The sequence below is a fragment of the Giraffa tippelskirchi genome, chromosome 8, assembly GCF_054371585.1.
Source record: "Giraffa tippelskirchi isolate mGirTip1 chromosome 8, T2T-mGirTip1v1.2.pri, whole genome shotgun sequence".
In the NCBI taxonomy this organism is placed as follows: Eukaryota; Metazoa; Chordata; class Mammalia; order Artiodactyla; family Giraffidae; genus Giraffa; species Giraffa tippelskirchi.
In genome coordinates this window covers 50,456,235-50,468,465 of record NC_137282.1, presented here as the reverse complement: position 1 = coordinate 50,468,465, position 12,231 = coordinate 50,456,235, and the positions used below count along the sequence as shown (strand labels likewise).

The following is a 12,231-nucleotide window of genomic DNA, read 5'->3' as shown; positions in this document are numbered from 1 at the left end:
AAAGAACATCCATATGTAGAGCAGTGGATCACAAAATAAAAAAGAGCTGGGCAGGCCCCACAACTCCAGGAAAAGCTCGGTGTGTGGGGGACCTCATTTTTGTTGTCCCCTTGGTGAGTCATGAATCACAGCACCCAATAAACTCATGGTACACTTTTTAGATGAGCAGAATTCACCATCCTGATAGTAACATTATCCTTCATTGCTAAGTAGCTCAAAAGTTAAAAAGCCATCTTTGTAAGGTAACAAACATCACAGCAACATCAGACTGTATATGATAAGAACAATAAGCTATCTTACTGTAGAATGGGTTTATTATATCTATTTTAATTGCATTTTTTTTCTGATCCAGCTACTGTGGACATTAGTAATGACAGAGAATCAAATCTGGTGTTATTTCACATCTGTAAATTTTTCAGTAATTATAAGGAGTCAAGGATTTCTGGCTAGTGAAGGAGAGAATGGTCCAGGAATATTTCTTCACTAAGCGAGAGCTACTTCGCGGTGGCTCAGTGGTAAAGAATCTGCCTGCTACAGCAGGAGACATGGGTTCGATTCCTGGGTCAGGAAGATCCCCTGGAGAAGGAAACGGCAACCCACTCCAGTGTTCTTGCCTGGGAAATTCCAAGGACAGAGGAGCCTGGCAGGCTCTAGTCCCTGGTGTCGCAAATGAGTCAGACATGACTTAGTGATTAAATAACAATGAGAGACCTGACCCCACGATTGAGCCTAAATGTGTATGTCTTGATTGATTTGTGGGTAAGTGTGGGATTGAAGTGTTCACAGATTTTGCTTGTGAGTGGATCTTTCCATTGAATACACCATGCCAATGCCCTCAAGTGTCTTTCTCCCAGGAAAGTATCTGAGATATGGCAATGTGATGGCAAGTAAGACGGAGCCTCTACTCTTATGCAAACTAGATGGGAATGTAAGACGCTTTTGTACCTGAAGATGGAAAACAATGTGTGGAGGGAGATACGGAGGACATAAGAAGGGCAAGTTTCTCCGAGCAAGGTCTTGGAGGCAGCTTCATGGAATGTGTGGCATTTCCACTGAGCCTTTGGGGATGGAGTCTGGGAAGTCAATTGGTTAACACTGACTATCTTGGCAAAGATTAGGACACATCAAGATGTAGAGGAGTACATTCCTGAACTGTGAAGTAGCGTGAAAGTCCAGGCTTTTTCCATGGGGTCACGTGGGCAGATGGGACATAGGGATCCTAGTGATAAGACTTGGAGAGATAGGTTGAAGACGAGATGGTGGTGGGAGCTTTGAAATCCAGACCAAAGAGTTTGACTTTTGGTCTGTATGTGACTATTGCAGACAGATACTCTTATTTGCCTACCCAGTAGCTGACTTGCTTGCTTTTTTTCCTTTTGCGAACAGAGAGACAATGATCATAAACTTCCCATTTTATAGACAATCAGCGTCAGTAAAATGGTTTTGTGGGTGTTTGATCAGAGGAATAGTGCTTGAGTTGATTTGTCCTTCATACAGACAACCCTGGTCGAGGGGGTGGTGGGTGGAGAGTGTGGAGGAGGGAGAAAACCTTGACCAGACAAAAAGATAAAAATGAAGGCCATGGAGCATAGCAGTAGTAAGACACACCCAAGGACCTTCTAGAATCTAAAAGCATACAAAAATCACCTCCAAAAGAGTAGAAAGGGAATAACTTCCTAAACACTCTGGAATGATAAGAACACATTTATTTTAATTTTGTCTTTCTAAGGGACAGCATAAACCACCCTGGAACTCTAAGACCTGTACTAACCAAGGGAAGAGGCCTCCAGAAGGCTCTTGCCATGTGCTTTGCCCTATGCTCTTGGCAGAAGCAGTAACTGTGTTAAACATAAATGGACTGTGCTGTGCTGAACTGTGTGTCTACCAAAAGATATGCTCAATGGCCCTGGTACCTGCGAAGGTAACTTTATTTGGAAATAGAGTCTTCGTAGATGTAATCAAATGAAGATGAGGTTTAAGAAAGTAAATGCTAAGACTTCTCATTACACGGAAAAAACTGTGTTTTTCTTCATTTGTATCTATCTGAGATGAAAGATGTTAACTAACTTAATTGTAGTAATTATTTCACAATATATGTAAGTCATCATGCTGGACATGTTAAACTTACAGTGCTGTATGTCAGTGATGTCTCAATAAAACTGGAAAAAAGGTTAAGATGAAGTCACACTGGATAGAAAGACATTTTATTTAAACTGTGTCTCATAAGCAGCATATAGATTGCTTGTCATTCAGCATGACAGTCTTCATCTTATCATCACAGTGATTGGTCTAGGTGTTAGCTTCATTAGATTGCCATAAGAAGTCAACAAAAACTAAATGATTTCACTGAAACTTATTCTCTCAAAAGCATGGATGCTAGAAGTTCAAAATCAAGGTGTCAGCAGCACCAGGCTTCCTTAAAAGGCTCTAAGAAAAAATACTTCTTCACATGTTGTATTTTCTGAGGGTTGCAATAATTCTTGGTTTTCCTTGGCTTGTGGCAGAATAATGCCAATCTTTGCTCCATGACCTTTTTGTACAAAAAAACAAAACAAAACCCAAAACCCAACCCCTGTGTCTGGGTCCAAAGCTCCCCTTCTTCTGAGGACACCAGTCATTAGATTTAAGGCCCATCCTAATCCAGTGTGGGCTTCCCTGGTGGCTCAGATGGTAGAGGGTCTGCCTGTAAGGCAGGAGACCTGGGTTCAATCCCTGGGTCAGGAAGATCCCCTGGAGAAGGGAACGGTAACCCACTCCAGTGTTCTTGTCTGGAAAATTCCATGGACAGAAGAGCCTGGTGGGCTATAGTCCACAGCATAAAAAAGAGTGGAACATGACTGATGTGACTTAGCACACACACACACCAGTTACACAGACATTTTATAAAGACGGGGGGAAAAGCTTGCAGCTTTACTACTTAATTTTGTGACGCTCAATGCTTTGGCAGCAAGGTATTAGTGCCAGAGAAGAGGAAGAAAGGGATCAGGACACTTAGGATTTGAGGGGCTCAAAAAATATATAAACCAAGACAAGATCAGAATTATAAATGCAAAGATTGATTTGGGGGGACAGTGGTTAAGAAGCCATAGATGTGTGAACTGTGGAGCCAGTGTGGATGATGACCACAGATTGGAGTCAGAGTCCAGACCCCAGGAAGCCTCACATCTCTCCCTCATAGCAGGTGAGAGGTGAGATTGTAAAAAGAAAAATGAGATAAGGAGTTGGCTAATGGAAAATTCCGAGAGGCCTTGGGCACAGAGGTTAAGAGTATGGACTTCGGAGTCACACTGTCTGGATTTGAATCCATTTGCCTGTGTAACCTCAGGCAAGGTACCTAACCTCTCTGTGCTTCCTCCTCCAAGTCCTGAGGCTTAAACAAATTCATAAGATTCCTGTTGCTTGCTGTTTCTAGGAAGAAGCATGTCAGGCATCTAGTGGTTGGTGTCCAGGCAATAGAAGGTATTAGCAAATGTCAGGGCAAGACAAAGGGTGCCTGGTTAGGGACTTTTGGGCCTTCAGGTCCTCTTCAGAGCACGAAGAGCTCCAAGGCAGGTGGCCTCTGGAGGGCCCTGGGCGATGAGTAAGAAACCAGAGTGTGAAGCAGAAGCTCTCTTTCCTCAGACTCAGCGTAACCTCCATCATCATCTTTGTCTGTCTTTTAAACTTAATGACCTTTTTCTGATGATGAAGGTTCTACATTGCAGCGTTATTTGTAGTAGGTACAGACTGGAAGCAACCTAAAAGTCTGTCAGTAAGGGAACAGATTAACTGTGGTATATTTGATGAATACTCTACAGCAGATTTCCCAGGTGGCTCGGTGGTAATGAGCCAATGCAGAAGACACAAGAGACGTGGGTTGGATTCTTGGGTCAGAAGAGCCCCTGGAGGAGGAAATGGCAACCCACTCCAGTATTCTTGTCTGGAAAATTTCCATGGACAGAGGGACCTGGCAGGCTACAGTCCATGGGGTTGCAAAGAGTTGGACGTGACTGAGCAGGAACACATGCATGCACTACAGCAGTTAAAGTAAATGAATTAGTTCAATACATAGCAACCTGAATGGCTCTTGAAAATCTAATGATAGTGAAAAAAGTAAGTGACAGTGTGATCAAGTTTATGTAAACAAATTACATGATGTTTATGAAAACGCAATGTACAGGAAAGTATACAATCAGAAATTAGATGGATGCATTCTCAAGAAGAGAGGGGTCTGGACTAGGAACAAAGTACATTCCAACTTCATCTAGAACATCTGTTGCTGGTGTTCGGTTGCTAAGTTGTGTCTGACTCTTTGTGACCCCGTGGACTGCAGCACACCAGACTCCTCTGTCCTCTACTATCTCCCAGGGTTTGCTCAAATTCATGTCCATTGAGTCAGTGATGCCATCCAACCATCCCCTTCTCCTCCTGCCTTCAATCTTTCCCAGCATCAGGGTCTTTTCTAATGAGTCGGCTCTTTGCATCAGGTGGCCAAAGTATGCTGAGCTTCAGCTTCAGTATCAATCCTTCCAGTGAATATTCAGGATTGATTTCCTTTAGGATTGACTGGTTTGATTGATCTCCTTGCTCTCAAGAGTCTTCTCCAGCACCACAGTTCGAAAACATCAATTCTTTGGCACTCACCCTTCTTTATGGTCCAGCTCTCACATCTGCACATGACTACTGGAAAAACCATAGCTTTGACTAGATGAAACTTTGTCAGCAAAGTGATGCCTCTACTTTTTAATATGCTGTCTCGTTGTTGTTCAGCTGCTCACGCGTGTCTGACCCTTTACACTGTATAGGTTTGTCATAGCTTTTCTTCCAAGGAACAGCCTATTACTTCATTAAATTTTTGAAGCAAAAACAAAAGTTGATTTTGGGTGGAGGGTCCATTATTTTCCTGTACTTTCTTCTATTTTTATAAACGTTTCCTGCCCACTGTAGGAAATAAAGTACGAGAAAAGCAAGTAACTAGCATGTAGATATTATCACTGTTATCATTTTGTCCATTACTATGTGTATGTAGATGTGTATTTAAAATTATACTGTCTGTATATACAGTTTTGTAAGATGTGTTTTAAACTTGATGGATTATATTTTCCTATGTCATCAAATGTTCTTTAAAGATATGATTTTCAATGACTGCAAAATAGTTCATCTTCTATATATGTTATAATTATTCCATCATTTTCCCATGACTGGATCTATAAGCTGTTATAAACTATTGGGTTAGCCAAAATTTTCATTCATGTTTTTCTGAAACATCTTGCAGAAAAACTCAAATGAAATTTTTAGGTTTTTAGCCAACTCAGTACATCTGACTTTTTGGCTTTGTAAATAATGATACTTTATTATATAAAAATTACTGTATAAGTAATTATATATAACATACATAATTAATTGATAATATGATCAATATGTAGTTAGCATAATTATTATATAATTGTATATTTCTGATTATTCCATTAAGATACATTTCTAGGAATAGAATTATGGGTTCAAGATGTATGGGCATTTTTAAGGTTATTGATAAGTGAATTCCATGGACTATAGCTCACCAGGCTCCTCCGTCCATGAAATTCTCCAGGCAAGAATACTGGAGTGGGTTGCCATTCTCTTCTCCAGGGATCTTCCCAACTGAGGGACTGAAGCTGGGTCTTCTGCATGTCAGGCAGATTCTTTACCATCTGAGGCACCAGGGATGCCCAAGGTCATTGATACAGATTGACAAATTCGTTTCCAAAAGACAGGAACAGTTGACACTCCCTCCAGTTCCATATGATGTAGCTGCTGATCTTGAAGAAAGTGAAAGAAATAAAGTGAAGTTGCTCAGTTGTGTCCGACTCTTTGCAACCCTATGGACTGTAGCCCACCAGGCTCCTCTGTCCATGGGATTCTCCGGGCAAGAATACCAGAGTGGGTTGCCATTTCCTTCTCCAGAGGATCTTCCTGACCCAGGGATCGAACCCAGGTCTCCCGCATTTTACTGTCTGAGCCACCAGGGAATGCTGATCTTAAAGTTCCATAAATTGGATAAAACTCCTAACCCACTCCACCTCCACTGCAAATTTGATTTTCCTGGTCCCCCAGTCTTATTTTCTTTTGGATTTCCTCTAGCGGTGATTTTGAGCTCAGGAAGAGAGTGGCCTCTGGCTGGAAGACAGGCGTGGTGGGCGATTCCCCTAATATTTGCTCCCGTGGGAGGCTCTCTGAGCCAACCTCCTCCCTCCGAGAAGCTCAGTCACTTCCAGGCATTGGGGTGAGGGCCAGTCTTATTACTGCTCAGCACCTCCTACTCTGCGGCTGACACCTATGCTGCGGCCCGCCTTCAGAGGAAAGACAACCTGTTATTTTGTACTTGTTGCTGTCTTATATCAATAGGAAGCCAGTGATGCTGTCCTCAGCAAAAACACAGATTCACCCTAAGAAGCTGTCCTTTTCGAAATGGGACAATCCTGCCCCAGTGTTCCCTGACTGGCAAGAATCCCTTCCATATGGGAACATCTGTCTGTATCTGAAATTGATTCTAGTCACAGGACTACTGGTGAGTATCAGGTGGTTCAGTAGAAGAATTAATGGTTTAATCCTGGCCTATCAATTGATGGGTAACATATATTTATTGGGCTTTCCCTGGTGGCTCAGCAATAAAGAATCTGCCTGCTGTTGCAGGAGACATGTGTACCATCCCTGGATTGGGAAGGTCCCCCAGAGAAGGAAATTGGCAACCTACTCCTGTATTGTTTCCATGGGAAATCTCATGGAAACAGGAGCCTGATGGTCTGCAGTTCATGGGGTCACGGGATCAGACCAAACAACAAAACAACAAACATAGGTTTGTTGCAGACCATGTATTTACTTCTAGGATATCTGTAGAGATAAGCCACAGCTATTATGAAAGAGCCTCTCATCTTATAATACTGTGTTGCTTTTAAACCTACATTGACATAAAACAAATTATTTGCACATTTCACTGTCATCATACGATTTCAGATATTTTAAAGTAAAAAAAAAAAGTAGCTGACTCCTGCTGCTCTTTGGATAAATATCCACATCCTCACCATGACCCTCAAGCCTGTCTGGTTTCACTGTGGGCAAACCCCCCTCTTCAAAACCTCTTTCACTTTCTTCCTAGATCTCAAATTCAACATTCTCCCTCTGACCTCAGGGCCTTTGCACATGCAGTTTCCACAGTATGGGATAGTCTGCTTCCTCCTGCATTGTTCCAGACCCAGCAGATCTCACTCCAGGGCACTCCTTTGCCAGTCTTAGTAGAATCTTTTAGATGAGCTCCAAAAAAAAAAAAAAAATTCTTCAGGAAAGGCTGTCCCTCAGACCCCGGACTATGTCTGGATCCTCTGATTAATGTTATCATAACATGGTGTGTTTTTCTTGTGATGATTTGTAGTTTGCCATTCAGTGTTTGCCTATGTCATTTTTATTTGAAGTCTGTCTCTCTCACTGCTCTTCTGTGTTCCACGGGCAAAGAGGCTGCTTTTCTTACCATCAGAAGCATGCTGGCCAATAAAATGTGGGGCAGACGGCTGCTGAGTCATCGCTTGTCAAATAAATAAATGGATACCGACTAGCATGGCTGACAGCTTGGCTGGGTTAGTGCGCTGGCTGAGCATCCTTGCGTGCAATCTCCTCATAAGGGAATGAACTACTTCTCAAGCCATAGAAGAGTGTCATTCAGAGTGGAGCCTTTAAGACAGCTGGGCAGGTTTTCTTACCTGCTTTCTTGCCTACTCGTGATGGGAAATCGTTACTTCGTCTGCCTCTCATTTAAAAACAAAGACAATGTCTTCACTTTTCCTCTATCCTGAGACATCAACACCATCATTATTATTTTTTTGGGGAAGCAAGTTTTTTTTTAATTTACTTTTTAGTTGGAGGGAAATTACTATACAATGTTGTGTTGATTTCTGCCATACAGCAATGCAAATGAGCCATAATTTTACAGATACCCCCTCCCTCCTCAGCATTCCTCCCCTTCCCCCATGCCATCCTTCTAGTTCATCACAGAGTGCCATTTTGGGCTCCCTGTGTTATATAGCAACTTCTAACCAGCTGTCAATTTTACACGTGGTAGTGTATATATGCCAAGACATCATTATTAAATGACATAGTTTAACAGTAACTTTTCAGTGGGAAAAACCAAATATACCCCTCTATATATATATAGATTGATTTATTGATTGATTGATTGTAAAACACCCAATCCTGGATGTGTTAACATGTTATAAAAAGGTGAACATCTTTGAATTAAGACAAAATTGGCAGTCCTACCAAAATAGATGAAGGCATATGAAGTGTATTGCTGAGTGTCTGGTACACAGTGTTCAATAAAATGATACTTATTAGTAAGCTTATTACTATTATTACTATCATTTTACTTTGAGAGGATTAACTTGAGTTTATCCTGTGGGTTGTAGATTCCCAGTGACATTAAAGTTCCCATGTTCTTGTTGGGGAGGAAAAAACTTTCCTCTATGCTTCTAGCTTCTTCTGACTGCTTTAAATTAACAGGAGAAAATCAAACAAATGTTTAATAACATATATTCGTGGGAGAAACCTAGGAAAAGTGAGTAAGTCACCCAAACGGCTTAATCCCTCATCTTAAATGGCATCCTCAGCTAAAGACAAAAGAGGATGTTGACGGTAGGGAGAGCCTGTTACAAGAGGTGACCAGGAAAAGTGCAGTAAACAAGGGTAAGGGTGTTGCGCAGGTTTACTTCTGTAGAGAATTGCTCATCCTTCTTTTCCTGGTACAGTGAGGGAGACATCTTTACAAGTGGAGAATTCCCTTACCAAAGGGTGACTTTCATTTGATTTTCAGAGTTTTTCCCCTTGTCTGCCGTTTCCTAGAAAATGTGCTCAGTCGATCAATCCTGTCCCACTCTTTGTGACTCCATGGACTGTAGCCTGCCCTCCAGGGTCCTCTCTCCATGGGATTTTCCAGGCACCAATACTGGAGTGGGCTGCCATGTCCTCCTCCAGAAGATCTTCCCCACCCAGGGATCAAACCCGCATCACTAGCGTGTCCTGCATTGGCAGTTGAATTCTTTACCAGTAGCACCACCTTAACCAGCATAAGATACTTAATATGCAAACGAGACATATTTAAGGGTGTCAAAATTCTGCTCCCCTCCACCTTGCATGTCTGGGTGAATGCAATCTCCCCTCAGTACTCAAGCCTCAGTAAGACAGTGACACACAGGAGCTAGGCATCACGGTGGAGGTCCTGGAGGAATCTGAACTGTGAATCCCGAGCTGTTTGGACCCCGCCTCCAGTGTGATCGTGAATGATGGGAAAGAAGCCCAGAGGGTGTGTCTCTAGCCTTCCTCAGACAGCCAACACTCGTCTCCAGCTCCTTTTCTGAAGAAAGGCCCCGTTTGGTGGGCCAGGATGTTCATGTTGTCTTTTCTGTGTTTTCACAAAATAACATAGGAGTGTGTTGATTCCAAGAGGTCTTGGTTGGGCATTTCTGGTCCCCCTGCCGCCCCCTGGCCCGGACTTTCACGGCTCGCCCCCAGGCAGTCACTTCCCACCCCCTCCACACTTTCCAGCCTGCAACCCGCCCAGTTTAATTCAAGTCAGTACAAACAAGTGCCTGCCGTCCTTGGAGTCATCTAACTTAAGGCCGGCCCTTCTCACTCCCCTTCCCAGTCTGGCTGAAAAAGCTCACCGTCATGGGAAACATTATTCTTATTCACATGGAGGGAATAGTCACTGCCCTTGGTTAGTCTGGTGGTGTGTGAAGCTTTCCCAAGTCAGAGCCCATTCAAACTTCTCAGACTTTCTTCTGCTTTCCTCTGCTCTGTTCCTGACCTCCTGCCGGTCCCATCTCTCACCCTCTTCTGCTTTCTGGAATAATCTCCTTCACTCTTATCTCCCTTAGCACCATCGGGGATTGTCCTGCGGCACTTGATTCCATGTTTCTAGCTTGGAGTGTAGTCAGACATGCACACGGCTGGTGACTCTTCTAGATTATAAACTCCTTGAAAGCAGAAAATCCACCTTACTTTTCCTTATATTGTAGTTTTTAACTACAGTACATGGAGAAATGAGTACATGATCTTTTGGTTACTGAAACATCAAAAGTAACAGTAATTATGTATCCTTTATGTGTAGCAGAAATTAAATCTGCAAGAAAAAAAAAGGTGCCCAGTGGAGGGATCTTTGTTATGCAAGTCATTTCTTCTGTGTGTTCTCCCTTTGAACTCATTTAACGGTGCAAAGGGCTTTTCTCTGATGGGCAGAGCAGAGAGGTAAATGCTGGCAGATGATGCTATTTGGGGTTTCCCAGGTGGCACTAGTTGTAAAGAATTCGCCTTCCAGTGCAGGAGGAGCAAGAGACTCGGGTTTGATCCCTGGGTCGGGAAGATCCCCTGGAGAAGGAAATGACAACCCACTCCACTATTCTTGCCTGGAGAATTCCATGAACAGAGGAGCCTGGTGGGCTGTAGTCCATGAGGTTGCAAAGAGTCAGACACGGCTGAGCGACTGATACAACTACACTGATGCTATTTTAGCTATGTGTCCATTCATGCGTGGATCCCATGCTCAGAAGGCAACCAGTATACTTTAAATTAACACCAGTGCTTTATTATATGAAGGGTGGGTTAAATTCGGATGTGTTACTGAGCCACACCTGGGTCTGCTTGCCCTCCTGTAGCAGTCGAGCCAATCTGCTGACAGTGGCTTGTGATGAAGGAGAGTACGGTATTTATTATAAGGCTCCAGACAAGGAGTCCAGGCAGCATGAATGCTCAAAAACTTGAACTCTCTGATGGGTTTCAGGAAAACATTGTTAAAGGCCAGGTGAGGGACAAAGTCACTGGGTCTGTGATAGCTCGTGCACAATTCTTTGACTGGTTGATGATGAGGTAATAGGACCATGTCACAGGAGTTAACATTATCAGTCCTTGGGCTCCAGTAGGTCTGGGGGCTATGTGCTCATGGTCATTAAGTAGTTAACTTTTTCCATTTGGTGGGAGTTTTGGCATTTGTAAAAGGACTCAAGGCAATTTGCATCAGATACTGTTATCTAGGTAATTCAGAGTGGAGTTAATGGCAACCCACTCCAGTGTTCTTGCCTGGAGAATCCCAGGTACGGGGGGGGGGGTAGGGGGGGTGCTGGTGGGCTGCTGTCTATGGGGTTGCACAGAGTCAGACACGACTGAAGCGACTTAGCAGCAGCAGCAGCAGAGAGGAGTTAAAGCAGAGGACATGGGGGGATGGGTCTGTCCTGGAAAGTCTCCCTAGGAAGATGGGATCAGCTGGGAAGGGTCTTGGATTTAGGGCACAGCCAGGCACAGTTCTGCCTCCCCCATGCTCAGTCGCTTCAGTCGTGTCCGACTCTTTGTGACCACAAGGAACTTTAGCCCACCCGGCTCCTCTGTCCATGGGATTTCCCAGGCAAGAATACTGGAGTGGGTTGCCATGTCCTCCTCCAGGGGTCTTCCTGACACAGGGATCCAACCAGCCTCCCTTACATCTCCTGCACTGGCAGGTGTGTTCTTTACCACTAGTGCCACCTGGGAAGCACCAGAGATGGAAGGCTTCACAAATATGCGTGTCATCCTTGCACAGGGGCCATGCTAATCTTCTCTGCCTCATTCCAGTGCCAGGGTATGTGCTGCTGAAGCAAGCGCTCTGTCTCCCCCAGCTGCCCTCTTCTCAGCCACAGTTCCTGAGGGGAAAGAGTAGTCACTCAACATTCTCATCTTTCAGAGCGAAGCGGACTCTACCTACTTTTAAAGAAACGGGTGTCACAGACAATTTTTCATAGCCAATGACACTGTGATACCTGTAAGTGGAAGTTCTTGGCATTTTAGGGCTCCTGAACAAAAAAGAGTTGTGTAAGCAACATAGCCTGTTGGGTTTTCCATGTTATGTGTTTTATGGCTCCGTGGAGTTTTAGGTGTTCCTGAATGCAATGACTTATTGCACATGTCTACTGAAAACAAATGCACAATGTAACAGCAGTGAGTTTCAGTTTTGTTTGGGAACCTGACTAAGGACAATGGCCCAGGAGATAGCCTCTCAGATAGCTCTGAGAAACTGCTCCAAAGAAGTGGGAAGAGCCAGTATATACATGCATACATATATATATATATACATATATATATACATATATATATATATATATATATATATATACACATTTGGGGGGGTGCTGGGAAATACATTTAGTCAAGCATAAAAGTATTACTGCTAGTCACAAAAGCTTCCCTGGTGGCTCAGGG

The 12,231-nt window shown here is 43.5% G+C and overlaps 1 non-coding gene across 1 annotated transcript; it reads right to left on the bottom strand.

Moving 5' to 3' along the window:
- Positions 1 to 11,530: 11,530 nt before the first annotated feature.
- Positions 11,531 to 11,637, bottom strand: LOC145519273 (U6 spliceosomal RNA). Its single transcript, XR_014063688.1, has one exon. It is a non-coding gene; the product is annotated as a U6 spliceosomal RNA (small nuclear RNA).
- Positions 11,638 to 12,231: the final 594 nt, after the last annotated feature.